The following is a 15,241-nucleotide window of genomic DNA, read 5'->3' as shown; positions in this document are numbered from 1 at the left end:
CCTCTGTCTGAGCTCCATCCCTCCCTCTATCTGATCTCCATCCCTCCATCTATCTGAGCTCCATCCCTCCCTCTATCTGAGCTCCATGCCTCCCTCTGTCTGAGCTCCATCCCTCCCTCTGTCTGAGCTCCATCCCTCCCTCTATCTGAGCTTCATCCCTCCCTGTGTCTGAGCTCCATCCCTCCCTCTGTCTGAGCTCCATCCCTCCCTCTATTTGAGCTGCTGGGAGTCAGACCTGAGTTTGTTACATTTAATACCATTCAGAATAATGTCTGCATATTTTAAGTGTAAGTTTGATGAAATAAATTTGAACAGCACCAAAAACATTACAAATGGCTTCTACATTTGGCAAAGTAGAAACCACAGCATTGTGTCAATGAGCATAGAACTAATGAAAGGGAGAATAAAAACTTTATGAATATGATTATCAGAAATGTGTCATTATTATATTTTAAAAGGTCTCCTTGTCAGTAAAGATATATCCTGTTGAGTAATATATGCAGACAGGCTGTGCTAAAGTTGGACAATGTTGAGATGTTGATTTCATGTTTTAACAATAAGCAGAATTAAGTTAACAAGATGTGAACAAGATGAGCAGAAATTGTTTACAGATGCTGATGACAGCCTCTGTGTTCCTCAGAGGGTCCCAGTTGTGTTGTTCACAAACCATGTTTTGCAGACAGGCTGCTCTTCTTAAAGGCAGGCTGTCCCTTTTAAAGGAAATCTGAACTGAATAATATTGCTGCAGTTTTAATGATGCCAAACAGAATGCCAGGGGAGGGAGGGGCTTCAAGGATGACAGAGGCATGAACAGTGGAGGTGGGTAGGAGCAGAGATACCATGGTTCTTCAGGGGGTGGGGGTTGCGGTTAGGATGCATTGGTGGGTGTGTGAGGGTGAGGTGGAGTATTTGACTGTCAGGAGTGAATCCTGAGTGCTCGGGATTGTTACTGGGTGAGTGATGGGGGTGTGGTACAATGAGCAGGAGGAGAGGTTGGTGCTGTGCTTGGTGGGAGATGTCCTGTGAAGATACATTCACTGACCTTGACCACCCTGTGAGGTCACTGAACTTCTCGCGACACTGCTGTCAGGTCCTCAGGTCCAGACTCCAGGAATTGACCTCCCTGGTCATCGCTCCCATTCTCTTCTGAGAGTTTTGCTTTGAGGGCCTCCTGGCTCCTTGTGCAAACATTGATTCTCTCCTCCTTTGTACCTCCTCTATTAATGTCTCCAGTGTCACATCGGGAAACTTGGGAGCCCTCTCTCTGCTCTCCAGCCTGTGTTTTCAGGTACATCACACTTCACAGTTCAGTCTGTGTACTCAAGTAGATCACACTTCACAGTCCAGTCTGTGTACTCAGATACATCACACTTCACAATCCAGTCTGTTTACTCAAGTAGATCACACTTCACAGTCCAGTCTGTGTACTCAGGAACATCACACTTCACAATCCAGTCTGTGTACTCAGATACATCACACTTCACAATCCAGTCTGTGTACTCAGATACATCACACTTCACAATCCAGTCTGTGTACTCAGGAACATCACACTTCACAATCCAGTCTGTGTACTCAGATACATCACACTTCACAATCCAGTCTGTGTACTCAGGAACATCACACTTCACAATCCAGTCTGTGTACTCAGGAACATCACACTTCACAATCCAGTCTGTGTACTCAGATACATCACACTTCACAATCCAGTCTGTGTACTCAAGTAGATCACACTTCACAATCCATTCTGTGTACTCAGATACATCACACTTCACAATCCAGTCTGTGTACTCAGATACATCACCCTTCACAATCCAGTCTGTGTACTCAGGTACATCACACTTCACAATCCAGTCTGTGTACTCAGATACATCACACTTCACAATCCAGTCTCTATACTCAGATACATCACACTTCACAATCCATTCTGTGTACTCAGATACATCACACTTCACAATCCAGTCTCTATACTCAGATACATCACACTTCACAATCCAGTCTGTGTACTCAGGAACATCACACTTCACAATCCAGTCTGTGTACTCAGATACATCACACTTCACAATCCAGTCTGTGTACTCAAGTAGATCACACTTCACAATCCATTCTGTGTACTCAGATACATCACACTTCACAATCCAGTCTGTGTACTCAGATACATCACACTTCACAATCCAGTCTGTGTACTCAAGTAGATCACACTTCACAATCCAGTCTGTGTACTCAGGTACATCACACTTCACAATCCAGTCTGTGTACTCAGATACATCACACTTCACAATCCAGTCTGTGTACTCAGATACATCACACTTCACAATCCAGTCTGTGTACTCAGGAACATCACACTTCACAATCCAGTCTGTGTACTCAGATACATCACACTTCACAATCCAGTCTGTGTGCTCAGGAACATCACACTTCACAATCCAGTCTGTGTACTCAGGTACATCACACTTCACAGTCCAGTCTGTGTACTCAGGTACATCACACGTCACAGTCCAGTCTGTGTACTCAGGTACATCACACTTCACAATCCAGTCTGTGTCCTCAAGTAGATCACACTTCATAATCCAGTCTGTTTACTCAGGTACATCACACTTCACAGTCCAGTCTGTTTACTCAGGTACATCACACTTCACAATCCAGTCTGTGTACTCAGGGACATCACACTTCACAATCCAGTCTGTGTACTCAGGGACATCACACTTCACAATAAAGTCTGTGTACTCAGGGACATCACACTTCACAATCCAGTCTGTGTACTCAGGAACATCACAATTCACAATCCGGTCTGCATACTCAGGGACATCACACTTCACAATCCAGTCTGTGTACTCAGGTACATCACACTTCACAATCCAGTCTGTGTACTCAGGGACATCACACTTCACAATCCAGTCTGTGTACTCAGGAACATCACAATTCACAATCCGGTCTGCATACTCAGGGACATCACACTTCACAATCCAGTCTGTGTACTCAGGGACATCACACTTCACAATCCAGTCTGTGTACTCAGGGACATCACACTTCACAATCCAGTCTGTGTACTCAGGAACATCACAATTCACAATCCGGTCTGCATACTCAGGGACATCACACTTCACAATCCAGTCTGTGTACTCAGGTACATCACACTTCACAATCCAGTCTGTGTACTCAGGTACATCACACTTCACAATCCAGTCTGTGTACTCAGGGACATCACACTTCACAATCCAGTCTGTGTACTCAGGGACATCACACTTCACAATCCAGTCTGTGTACTCAGGAACATCACAATTCACAATCCGGTCTGCATACTCAGGGACATCACACTTCACAATCCAGTCTGTGTACTCAGGTACATCACATTTCACAATCCAGTCTGTGTACTCAGGTACATCAAACTTCACAGTCGAGTCTGTGTACTCAGGTACATCACACTTCACAATCCAGTCTGTGTACTCAGATACATCACACTTCACAATCCAGTCTGTGTACTCAGATACATCACACTTCACAATCCAGTCTGTGTACTCAGGTACATCACACTTCACAATCCAGTCTGTGTACTCAGATACATCACACTTCACAATCCAGTCGGTGTACTCAGGTACATCACACTTCACAATCCAGTCTGTGTACTCAGGAACATCATACTTCACAATCCAGTCTGTGTACTCAGATACATCACACTTCACAATCCAGTCTGTGTACTCAGGGACATCACACTTCACAATCCAGTCTGTGTACTCAGGTACATCACACTTCACAATCCAGTCTGTGTACTCAGATACATCACACTTCACAATCCAGTCTGTGTACTCAGGTACATCACACTTCACAATCCAGTCTGTGTACTCAGGTACATCACACTTCACAATCCAGTCGGTGTACTCAGGAACATCACACTTCACAATCCAGTATGTGTACTCAGGTACATAACACTTCACAATCCAGTCTGTGTACTCAGATACATCACACTTCACAATCCAGTCTGTGTACTCAGATACATCACACTTCACAATCCAGTCTGTGTACTCAGGTACATCACACTTCACAATCCAGTCTGTGTACTCAGATACATCACACTTCACAATCCAGTCTGTGTACTCAGATTCATCACACTTCATAATCCAGTCTGTGTACTCAGGTACATCACACTTCACAATCCAGTCTGTGTACTCAGGTACATCACACTTCACAATCCAGTCTGTGTACTCAGATACATCACACTTCACAGTCCAGTCTGTGTACTCAGGTACATCACACTTCACAATCCAGTCTGTGTACTCAGGTACATAACACTTCACAATCCAGTCTGTGTACTCAGGTACATCACACTTCACAATCCAGTCTGTGTACTCAGATACATCACACTTCACAGTCCAGTCTGTGTACTCAGGTACATCACACTTCACAATCCAGTCTGTGTACTCAGATACATCACACTTCACAGTCCAGTCTGTGTACTCAGATACATCACACTTCATAATCCAGTCTGTGTACTCAGGTACATCACACTTCACAATCCAGTCTGTGTACTCAGGCACATCACACTTCACAATCCAGTCTGTGTACTCAGATACATCACACTTCACAGTCCAGTCTGTGTACTCAGGTACATCACACTTCACAGTCCAGTCTGTGTACTCAGGTACATCACACTTCACAATCCAGTCTGTATACTCAGGTACATCACACTTCACAATCCAGTCTGTGTACTCAGATACATCACACTTCACAGTCCAGTCTGTGTACTCAGGTACATCACACTTCACAATCCAGTCTGTGTACTCAGGTACATAACACTTCACAATCCAGTCTGTGTACTCAGGTACATCACACTTCACAATCCAGTCTGTATACTCAGGGACATCACACTTCACAATCCAGTCTGTGTACTCAGGTACATCACACTTCACAATCCAGTCTGTGTACTCAGGTACATCACACTTCACAATCCAGTCTGTATACTCAGGGACATCACACTTCACAATCCAGTCTGTGTACTCAGGTACATAACACTTCACAATCCAGTCTGTGTACTCAGGTACATCACACTTCACAATCCAGTCTGTGTACTCAGGGACATCACACTTCACAATCCAGTCTGTGTACTCAGGTACATCACACTTCACAATCCAGTCTGTGTACTCAGGGACATCACACTTCACAATCCAGTCTGTGTACTCAGGTACATCACACTTCACAATCCAGTCTGTGTACTCAGGTACATCACACTTCACAATCCAGTCTGTGTACTCAGGTACATCACACTTCACAATCCAGTCTGTACACTCAGGGACATCACACTTCACAATCCAGTCTGTGTACTCAGGTACATAACACTTCACAATCCAGTCTGTGTACTCAGGTACATCACACTTCACAATCCAGTCTGTATACTCAGGAACATCACACTTCTCAATCCGGTCTGTGTACTCAGGTACATCACACTTCACAATCCAGTCCGTATACTCAGGGACATCACACTTCACAATCCAGTCTGTGTACTCAGGTACATCACACTTCACAATCCAGTCTGTGTACTCAGGGACATCACACTTCACAATCCAGTCTGTGTACTCAGGTACATAACACTTCACAATCCAGTCTGTATACTCAGGGACATCACACTTCACAATCCAGTCTGTGTACTCAGGTACATCACACTTCACAATCCAGTCTGTGTACTCAGGTACATCACACTTCACAATCCAGTCTGTGTACTCAGGTACATCACACTTCACAATCCAGTCTGTATACTCAGGGACATCACACTTCACAATCCAGTCTGTGTACTCAGGTACATAACACTTCACAATCCAGTCTGTGTACTCAGGTACATCACACTTCACAATCCAGTCTGTATACTCAGGAACATCACACTTCTCAATCCGGTCTGTGTACTCAGGTACATCACACTTCACAATCCAGTCTGTGTCCTCAGGTACATAACACTTCACAATCCAGTCTGTGTACTCAGGTACATCACACTTCACAATCCAGTCTGTATACTCAGGAACATCACACTTCTCAATCCGGTCTGTGTACTCAGGTACATCACACTTCACAATCCAGTCTGTATACTCAGGGACATCACACTTCACAATCCAGTCTGTGTACTCAGGTACATCACACTTCACAATCCAGTCTGTGTACTCAGGGACATCACACTTCACAATCCAGTCTGTGTACTCAGGTACATAACACTTCACAATCCAGTCTGTATACTCAGGGACATCACACTTCACAATCCAGTCTGTGTACTCAGGTACATCACACTTCACAATCCAGTCTGTGTACTCAGGTACATCACACTTCACAATCCAGTCTGTGTACTCAGGTACATCACACTTCACAATCCAGTCTGTGTACTCAGATACATCACACTTCACAATCCAGTCTGTGTACTCAGGAACATCACACTTCACAATCCAGTCTGTGTACTCAGATACATCACACTTCACAATCCAGTCTGTGTGCTCAGGAACATCACAGTTCACAATCCAGTCTGTGTACTCAGGTACATCACACTTCACAGTCCAGTCTGTGTACTCAGGTACATCACACGTCACAGTCCAGTCTGTGTACTCAGGTACATCACACTTCACAATCCAGTCTGTGTCCTCAAGTAGATCACACTTCATAATCCAGTCTGTTTACTCAGGTACATCACACTTCACAGTCCAGTCTGTTTACTCAGGTACATCACACTTCACAATCCAGTCTGTGTACTCAGGGACATCACACTTCACAATCCAGTCTGTGTACTCAGGGACATCACACTTCACAATCCAGTCTGTGTACTCAGGGACATCACACTTCACAATCCAGTCTGTGTACTCAGGAACATCACAATTCACAATCCGGTCTGCATACTCAGGGACATCACACTTCACAATCCAGTCTGTGTACTCAGGTACATCACACTTCACAATCCAGTCTGTGTACTCAGGGACATCACACTTCACAATCCAGTCTGTGTACTCAGGAACATCACAATTCACAATCCGGTCTGCATACTCAGGGACATCACACTTCACAATCCAGTCTGTGTACTCAGGGACATCACACTTCACAATCCAGTCTGCGTACTCAGGGACATCACACTTCACAATCCAGTCTGTGTACTCAGGAACATCACAATTCACAATCCGGTCTGCATACTCAGGGACATCACACTTCACAATCCAGTCTGTGTACTCAGGTACATCACACTTCACAATCCAGTCTGTGTACTCAGGTACATCACACTTCACAATCCAGTCTGTGTACTCAGGGACATCACACTTCACAATCCATTCTGTGTACTCAGGGACATCACACTTCACAATCCAGTCTGTGTACTCAGGAACATCACAATTCACAATCCGGTCTGCATACTCAGGGACATCACACTTCACAATCCAGTCTGTGTACTCAGGTACATCACATTTCACAATCCAGTCTGTGTACTCAGGTACATCAAACTTCACAGTCGAGTCTGTGTACTCAGGTACATCACACTTCACAATCCAGTCTGTGTACTCAGATACATCACACTTCACAATCCAGTCTGTGTACTCAGATACATCACACTTCACAATCCAGTCTGTGTACTCAGGTACATCACACTTCACAATCCAGTCTGTGTACTCAGATACATCACACTTCACAATCCAGTCGGTGTACTCAGGTACATCACACTTCACAATCCAGTCTGTGTACTCAGGAACATCACACTTCACAATCCAGTCTGTGTACTCAGATACATCACACTTCACAATCCAGTCTGTGTACTCAGGGACATCACACTTCACAATCCAGTCTGTGTACTCAGGTACATCACACTTCACAATCCAGTCTGTGTACTCAGATACATCACACTTCACAATCCAGTCTGTGTACTCAGGTACATCACACTTCACAATCCAGTCTGTGTACTCAGGTACATCACACTTCACAATCCAGTCGGTGTACTCAGGAACATCACACTTCACAATCCAGTATGTGTACTCAGGTACATAACACTTCACAATCCAGTCTGTGTACTCAGATACATCACACTTCACAATCCAGTCTGTGTACTCAGATACATCACACTTCACAATCCAGTCTGTGTACTCAGGTACATCACACTTCACAATCCAGTCTGTGTACTCAGATACATCACACTTCACAATCCAGTCTGTGTACTCAGATACATCACACTTCATAATCCAGTCTGTGTACTCAGGTACATCACACTTCACAATCCAGTCTGTGTACTCAGGTACATCACACTTCACAATCCAGTCTGTGTACTCAGATACATCACACTTCACAGTCCAGTCTGTGTACTCAGGTACATCACACTTCACAATCCAGTCTGTGTACTCAGGTACATAACACTTCACAATCCAGTCTGTGTACTCAGGTACATCACACTTCACAATCCAGTCTGTGTACTCAGATACATCACACTTCACAGTCCAGTCTGTGTACTCAGGTACATCACACTTCACAATCCAGTCTGTGTACTCCGATACATCACACTTCACAGTCCAGTCTGTGTACTCAGATACATCACACTTCATAATCCAGTCTGTGTACTCAGGTACATCACACTTCACAATCCAGTCTGTGTACTCAGGTACATCACACTTCACAATCCAGTCTGTGTACTCAGATACATCACACTTCACAGTCCAGTCTGTGTACTCAGGTACATCACACTTCACAGTCCAGTCTGTGTACTCAGGTACATCACACTTCACAATCCAGTCTGTATACTCAGGTACATCACACTTCACAATCCAGTCTGTGTACTCAGATACATCACACTTCACAGTCCAGTCTGTGTACTCAGGTACATCACACTTCACAATCCAGTCTGTGTACTCAGGTACATAACACTTCACAATCCAGTCTGTGTACTCAGGTACATCACACTTCACAATCCAGTCTGTATACTCAGGGACATCACACTTCACAATCCAGTCTGTGTACTCAGGTACATCACACTTCACAATCCAGTCTGTGTACTCAGGTACATCACACTTCACAATCCAGTCTGTATACTCAGGGACATCACACTTCACAATCCAGTCTGTGTACTCAGGTACATAACACTTCACAATCCAGTCTGTGTACTCAGGTACATCACACTTCACAATCCAGTCTGTGTACTCAGGGACATCACACTTCACAATCCAGTCTGTGTACTCAGGTACATCACACTTCACAATCCAGTCTGTGTACTCAGGGACATCACACTTCACAATCCAGTCTGTGTACTCAGGTACATCACACTTCACAATCCAGTCTGTGTACTCAGGTACATCACACTTCACAATCCAGTCTGTGTACTCAGGTACATCACACTTCACAATCCAGTCTGTATACTCAGGGACATCACACTTCACAATCCAGTCTGTGTACTCAGGTACATAACACTTCACAATCCAGTCTGTGTACTCAGGTACATCACACTTCACAATCCAGTCTGTATACTCAGGAACATCACACTTCTCAATCCGGTCTGTGTACTCAGGTACATCACACTTCACAATCCAGTCTGTATACTCAGGGACATCACACTTCACAATCCAGTCTGTGTACTCAGGTACATCACACTTCACAATCCAGTCTGTGTACTCAGGGACATCACACTTCACAATCCAGTCTGTGTACTCAGGTACATAACACTTCACAATCCAGTCTGTATACTCAGGGACATCACACTTCACAATCCAGTCTGTGTACTCAGGTACATCACACTTCACAATCCAGTCTGTGTACTCAGGAACATCACACTTCACAATCCAGTATGTGTACTCAGGTACATAACACTTCACAATCCAGTCTGTGTACTCAGATACATCACACTTCACAATCCAGTCTGTGTACTCAGATACATCACACTTCACAATCCAGTCTGTGTACTCAGGTACATCACACTTCACAATCCAGTCTGTGTACTCAGATACATCACACTTCACAATCCAGTCTGTGTACTCAGATTCATCACACTTCATAATCCAGTCTGTGTACTCAGGTACATCACACTTCACAATCCAGTCTGTGTACTCAGGTACATCACACTTCACAATCCAGTCTGTGTACTCAGATACATCACACTTCACAGTCCAGTCTGTGTACTCAGGTACATCACACTTCACAATCCAGTCTGTGTACTCAGGTACATAACACTTCACAATCCAGTCTGTGTACTCAGGTACATCACACTTCACAATCCAGTCTGTGTACTCAGATACATCACACTTCACAGTCCAGTCTGTGTACTCAGGTACATCACACTTCACAATCCAGTCTGTGTACTCAGATACATCACACTTCACAGTCCAGTCTGTGTACTCAGATACATCACACTTCATAATCCAGTCTGTGTACTCAGGTACATCACACTTCACAATCCAGTCTGTGTACTCAGGCACATCACACTTCACAATCCAGTCTGTGTACTCAGATACATCACACTTCACAGTCCAGTCTGTGTACTCAGGTACATCACACTTCACAGTCCAGTCTGTGTACTCAGGTACATCACACTTCACAATCCAGTCTGTATACTCAGGTACATCACACTTCACAATCCAGTCTGTGTACTCAGATACATCACACTTCACAGTCCAGTCTGTGTACTCAGGTACATCACACTTCACAATCCAGTCTGTGTACTCAGGTACATAACACTTCACAATCCAGTCTGTGTACTCAGGTACATCACACTTCACAATCCAGTCTGTATACTCAGGGACATCACACTTCACAATCCAGTCTGTGTACTCAGGTACATCACACTTCACAATCCAGTCTGTGTACTCAGGTACATCACACTTCACAATCCAGTCTGTATACTCAGGGACATCACACTTCACAATCCAGTCTGTGTACTCAGGTACATAACACTTCACAATCCAGTCTGTGTACTCAGGTACATCACACTTCACAATCCAGTCTGTGTACTCAGGGACATCACACTTCACAATCCAGTCTGTGTACTCAGGTACATCACACTTCACAATCCAGTCTGTGTACTCAGGGACATCACACTTCACAATCCAGTCTGTGTACTCAGGTACATCACACTTCACAATCCAGTCTGTGTACTCAGGTACATCACACTTCACAATCCAGTCTGTGTACTCAGGTACATCACACTTCACAATCCAGTCTGTACACTCAGGGACATCACACTTCACAATCCAGTCTGTGTACTCAGGTACATAACACTTCACAATCCAGTCTGTGTACTCAGGTACATCACACTTCACAATCCAGTCTGTATACTCAGGAACATCACACTTCTCAATCCGGTCTGTGTACTCAGGTACATCACACTTCACAATCCAGTCCGTATACTCAGGGACATCACACTTCACAATCCAGTCTGTGTACTCAGGTACATCACACTTCACAATCCAGTCTGTGTACTCAGGGACATCACACTTCACAATCCAGTCTGTGTACTCAGGTACATAACACTTCACAATCCAGTCTGTATACTCAGGGACATCACACTTCACAATCCAGTCTGTGTACTCAGGTACATCACACTTCACAATCCAGTCTGTGTACTCAGGTACATCACACTTCACAATCCAGTCTGTGTACTCAGGTACATCACACTTCACAATCCAGTCTGTATACTCAGGGACATCACACTTCACAATCCAGTCTGTGTACTCAGGTACATAACACTTCACAATCCAGTCTGTGTACTCAGGTACATCACACTTCACAATCCAGTCTGTATACTCAGGAACATCACACTTCTCAATCCGGTCTGTGTACTCAGGTACATCACACTTCACAATCCAGTCTGTGTCCTCAGGTACATAACACTTCACAATCCAGTCTGTGTACTCAGGTACATCACACTTCACAATCCAGTCTGTATACTCAGGAACATCACACTTCTCAATCCGGTCTGTGTACTCAGGTACATCACACTTCACAATCCAGTCTGTATACTCAGGGACATCACACTTCACAATCCAGTCTGTGTACTCAGGTACATCACACTTCACAATCCAGTCTGTGTACTCAGGGACATCACACTTCACAATCCAGTCTGTGTACTCAGGTACATAACACTTCACAATCCAGTCTGTATACTCAGGGACATCACACTTCACAATCCAGTCTGTGTACTCAGGTACATCACACTTCACAATCCAGTCTGTGTACTCAGGTACATCACACTTCACAATCCAGTCTGTGTACTCAGGTACATCACACTTCACAATCCAGTCTGTGTACTCAGATACATCACACTTCACAATCCAGTCTGTGTACTCAGGAACATCACACTTCACAATCCAGTCTGTGTACTCAGATACATCACACTTCACAATCCAGTCTGTGTGCTCAGGAACATCACAGTTCACAATCCAGTCTGTGTACTCAGGTACATCACACTTCACAGTCCAGTCTGTGTACTCAGGTACATCACACGTCACAGTCCAGTCTGTGTACTCAGGTACATCACACTTCACAATCCAGTCTGTGTCCTCAAGTAGATCACACTTCATAATCCAGTCTGTTTACTCAGGTACATCACACTTCACAGTCCAGTCTGTTTACTCAGGTACATCACACTTCACAATCCAGTCTGTGTACTCAGGGACATCACACTTCACAATCCAGTCTGTGTACTCAGGGACATCACACTTCACAATCCAGTCTGTGTACTCAGGGACATCACACTTCACAATCCAGTCTGTGTACTCAGGAACATCACAATTCACAATCCGGTCTGCATACTCAGGGACATCACACTTCACAATCCAGTCTGTGTACTCAGGTACATCACACTTCACAATCCAGTCTGTGTACTCAGGGACATCACACTTCACAATCCAGTCTGTGTACTCAGGAACATCACAATTCACAATCCGGTCTGCATACTCAGGGACATCACACTTCACAATCCAGTCTGTGTACTCAGGGACATCACACTTCACAATCCAGTCTGCGTACTCAGGGACATCACACTTCACAATCCAGTCTGTGTACTCAGGAACATCACAATTCACAATCCGGTCTGCATACTCAGGGACATCACACTTCACAATCCAGTCTGTGTACTCAGGTACATCACACTTCACAATCCAGTCTGTGTACTCAGGTACATCACACTTCACAATCCAGTCTGTGTACTCAGGGACATCACACTTCACAATCCATTCTGTGTACTCAGGGACATCACACTTCACAATCCAGTCTGTGTACTCAGGAACATCACAATTCACAATCCGGTCTGCATACTCAGGGACATCACACTTCACAATCCAGTCTGTGTACTCAGGTACATCACATTTCACAATCCAGTCTGTGTACTCAGGTACATCAAACTTCACAGTCGAGTCTGTGTACTCAGGTACATCACACTTCACAATCCAGTCTGTGTACTCAGATACATCACACTTCACAATCCAGTCTGTGTACTCAGATACATCACACTTCACAATCCAGTCTGTGTACTCAGGTACATCACACGTCACAATCCAGTCTGTGTACTCAGATACATCACACTTCACAATCCAGTCGGTGTACTCAGGTACATCACACTTCACAATCCAGTCTGTGTACTCAGGAACATCACACTTCACAATCCAGTCTGTGTACTCAGATACATCACACTTCACAATCCAGTCTGTGTACTCAGGGACATCACACTTCACAATCCAGTCTGTGTACTCAGGTACATCACACTTCACAATCCAGTCTGTGTACTCAGATACATCACACTTCACAATCCAGTCTGTGTACTCAGGTACATCACACTTCACAATCCAGTCTGTGTACTCAGGTACATCACACTTCACAATCCAGTCGGTGTACTCAGGAACATCACACTTCACAATCCAGTATGTGTACTCAGGTACATAACACTTCACAATCCAGTCTGTGTACTCAGATACATCACACTTCACAATCCAGTCTGTGTACTCAGATACATCACACTTCACAATCCAGTCTGTGTACTCAGGTACATCACACTTCACAATCCAGTCTGTGTACTCAGATACATCACACTTCACAATCCAGTCTGTGTACTCAGATACATCACACTTCATAATCCAGTCTGTGTACTCAGGTACATCACACTTCACAATCCAGTCTGTGTACTCAGGTACATCACACTTCACAATCCAGTCTGTGTACTCAGATACATCACACTTCACAGTCCAGTCTGTGTACTCAGGTACATCACACTTCACAATCCAGTCTGTGTACTCAGGTACATAACACTTCACAATCCAGTCTGTGTACTCAGGTACATCACACTTCACAATCCAGTCTGTGTACTCAGATACATCACACTTCACAGTCCAGTCTGTGTACTCAGGTACATCACACTTCACAATCCAGTCTGTGTACTCCGATACATCACACTTCACAGTCCAGTCTGTGTACTCAGATACATCACACTTCATAATCCAGTCTGTGTACTCAGGTACATCACACTTCACAATCCAGTCTGTGTACTCAGGTACATCACACTTCACAATCCAGTCTGTGTACTCAGATACATCACACTTCACAGTCCAGTCTGTGTACTCAGGTACATCACACTTCACAGTCCAGTCTGTGTACTCAGGTACATCACACTTCACAATCCAGTCTGTATACTCAGGTACATCACACTTCACAATCCAGTCTGTGTACTCAGATACATCACACTTCACAGTCCAGTCTGTGTACTCAGGTACATCACACTTCACAATCCAGTCTGTGTACTCAGGTACATAACACTTCACAATCCAGTCTGTGTACTCAGGTACATCACACTTCACAATCCAGTCTGTATACTCAGGGACATCACACTTCACAATCCAGTCTGTGTACTCAGGTACATCACACTTCACAATCCAGTCTGTGTACTCAGGTACATCACACTTCACAATCCAGTCTGTATACTCAGGGACATCACACTTCACAATCCAGTCTGTGTACTCAGGTACATAACACTTCACAATCCAGTCTGTGTACTCAGGTACATCACACTTCACAATCCAGTCTGTGTACTCAGGGACATCACACTTCACAATCCAGTCTGTGTACTCAGGTACATCACACTTCACAATCCAGTCTGTGTACTCAGGGACATCACACTTCACAATCCAGTCTGTGTACTCAGGTACATCACACTTCACAATCCAGTCTGTGTACTCAGGTACATCACACTTCACAATCCAGTCTGTGTACTCAGGTACATCACACTTCACAATCCAGTCTGTATACTCAGGGACATCACACTTCACAATCC

At 44.4% G+C, this 15,241-nt stretch overlaps 1 protein-coding gene across 8 annotated transcripts in view; it reads left to right on the top strand.

The window, feature by feature from the left end:
* LOC137373133 (ral guanine nucleotide dissociation stimulator-like 1) overlaps window positions 1-15,241 on the top strand; it is a 212,168-nt gene that overhangs the window by 178,155 nt on the left and 18,772 nt on the right. The window lies entirely within an intron of this gene.

This window comes from Heterodontus francisci, chromosome 8 (genome assembly GCF_036365525.1).
Source record: "Heterodontus francisci isolate sHetFra1 chromosome 8, sHetFra1.hap1, whole genome shotgun sequence".
NCBI classification, from domain to species: Eukaryota; Metazoa; Chordata; class Chondrichthyes; order Heterodontiformes; family Heterodontidae; genus Heterodontus; species Heterodontus francisci.
Note: the sequence above shows the minus strand (reverse complement) of the source record. Positions and strands in the feature narration are given on the sequence as shown.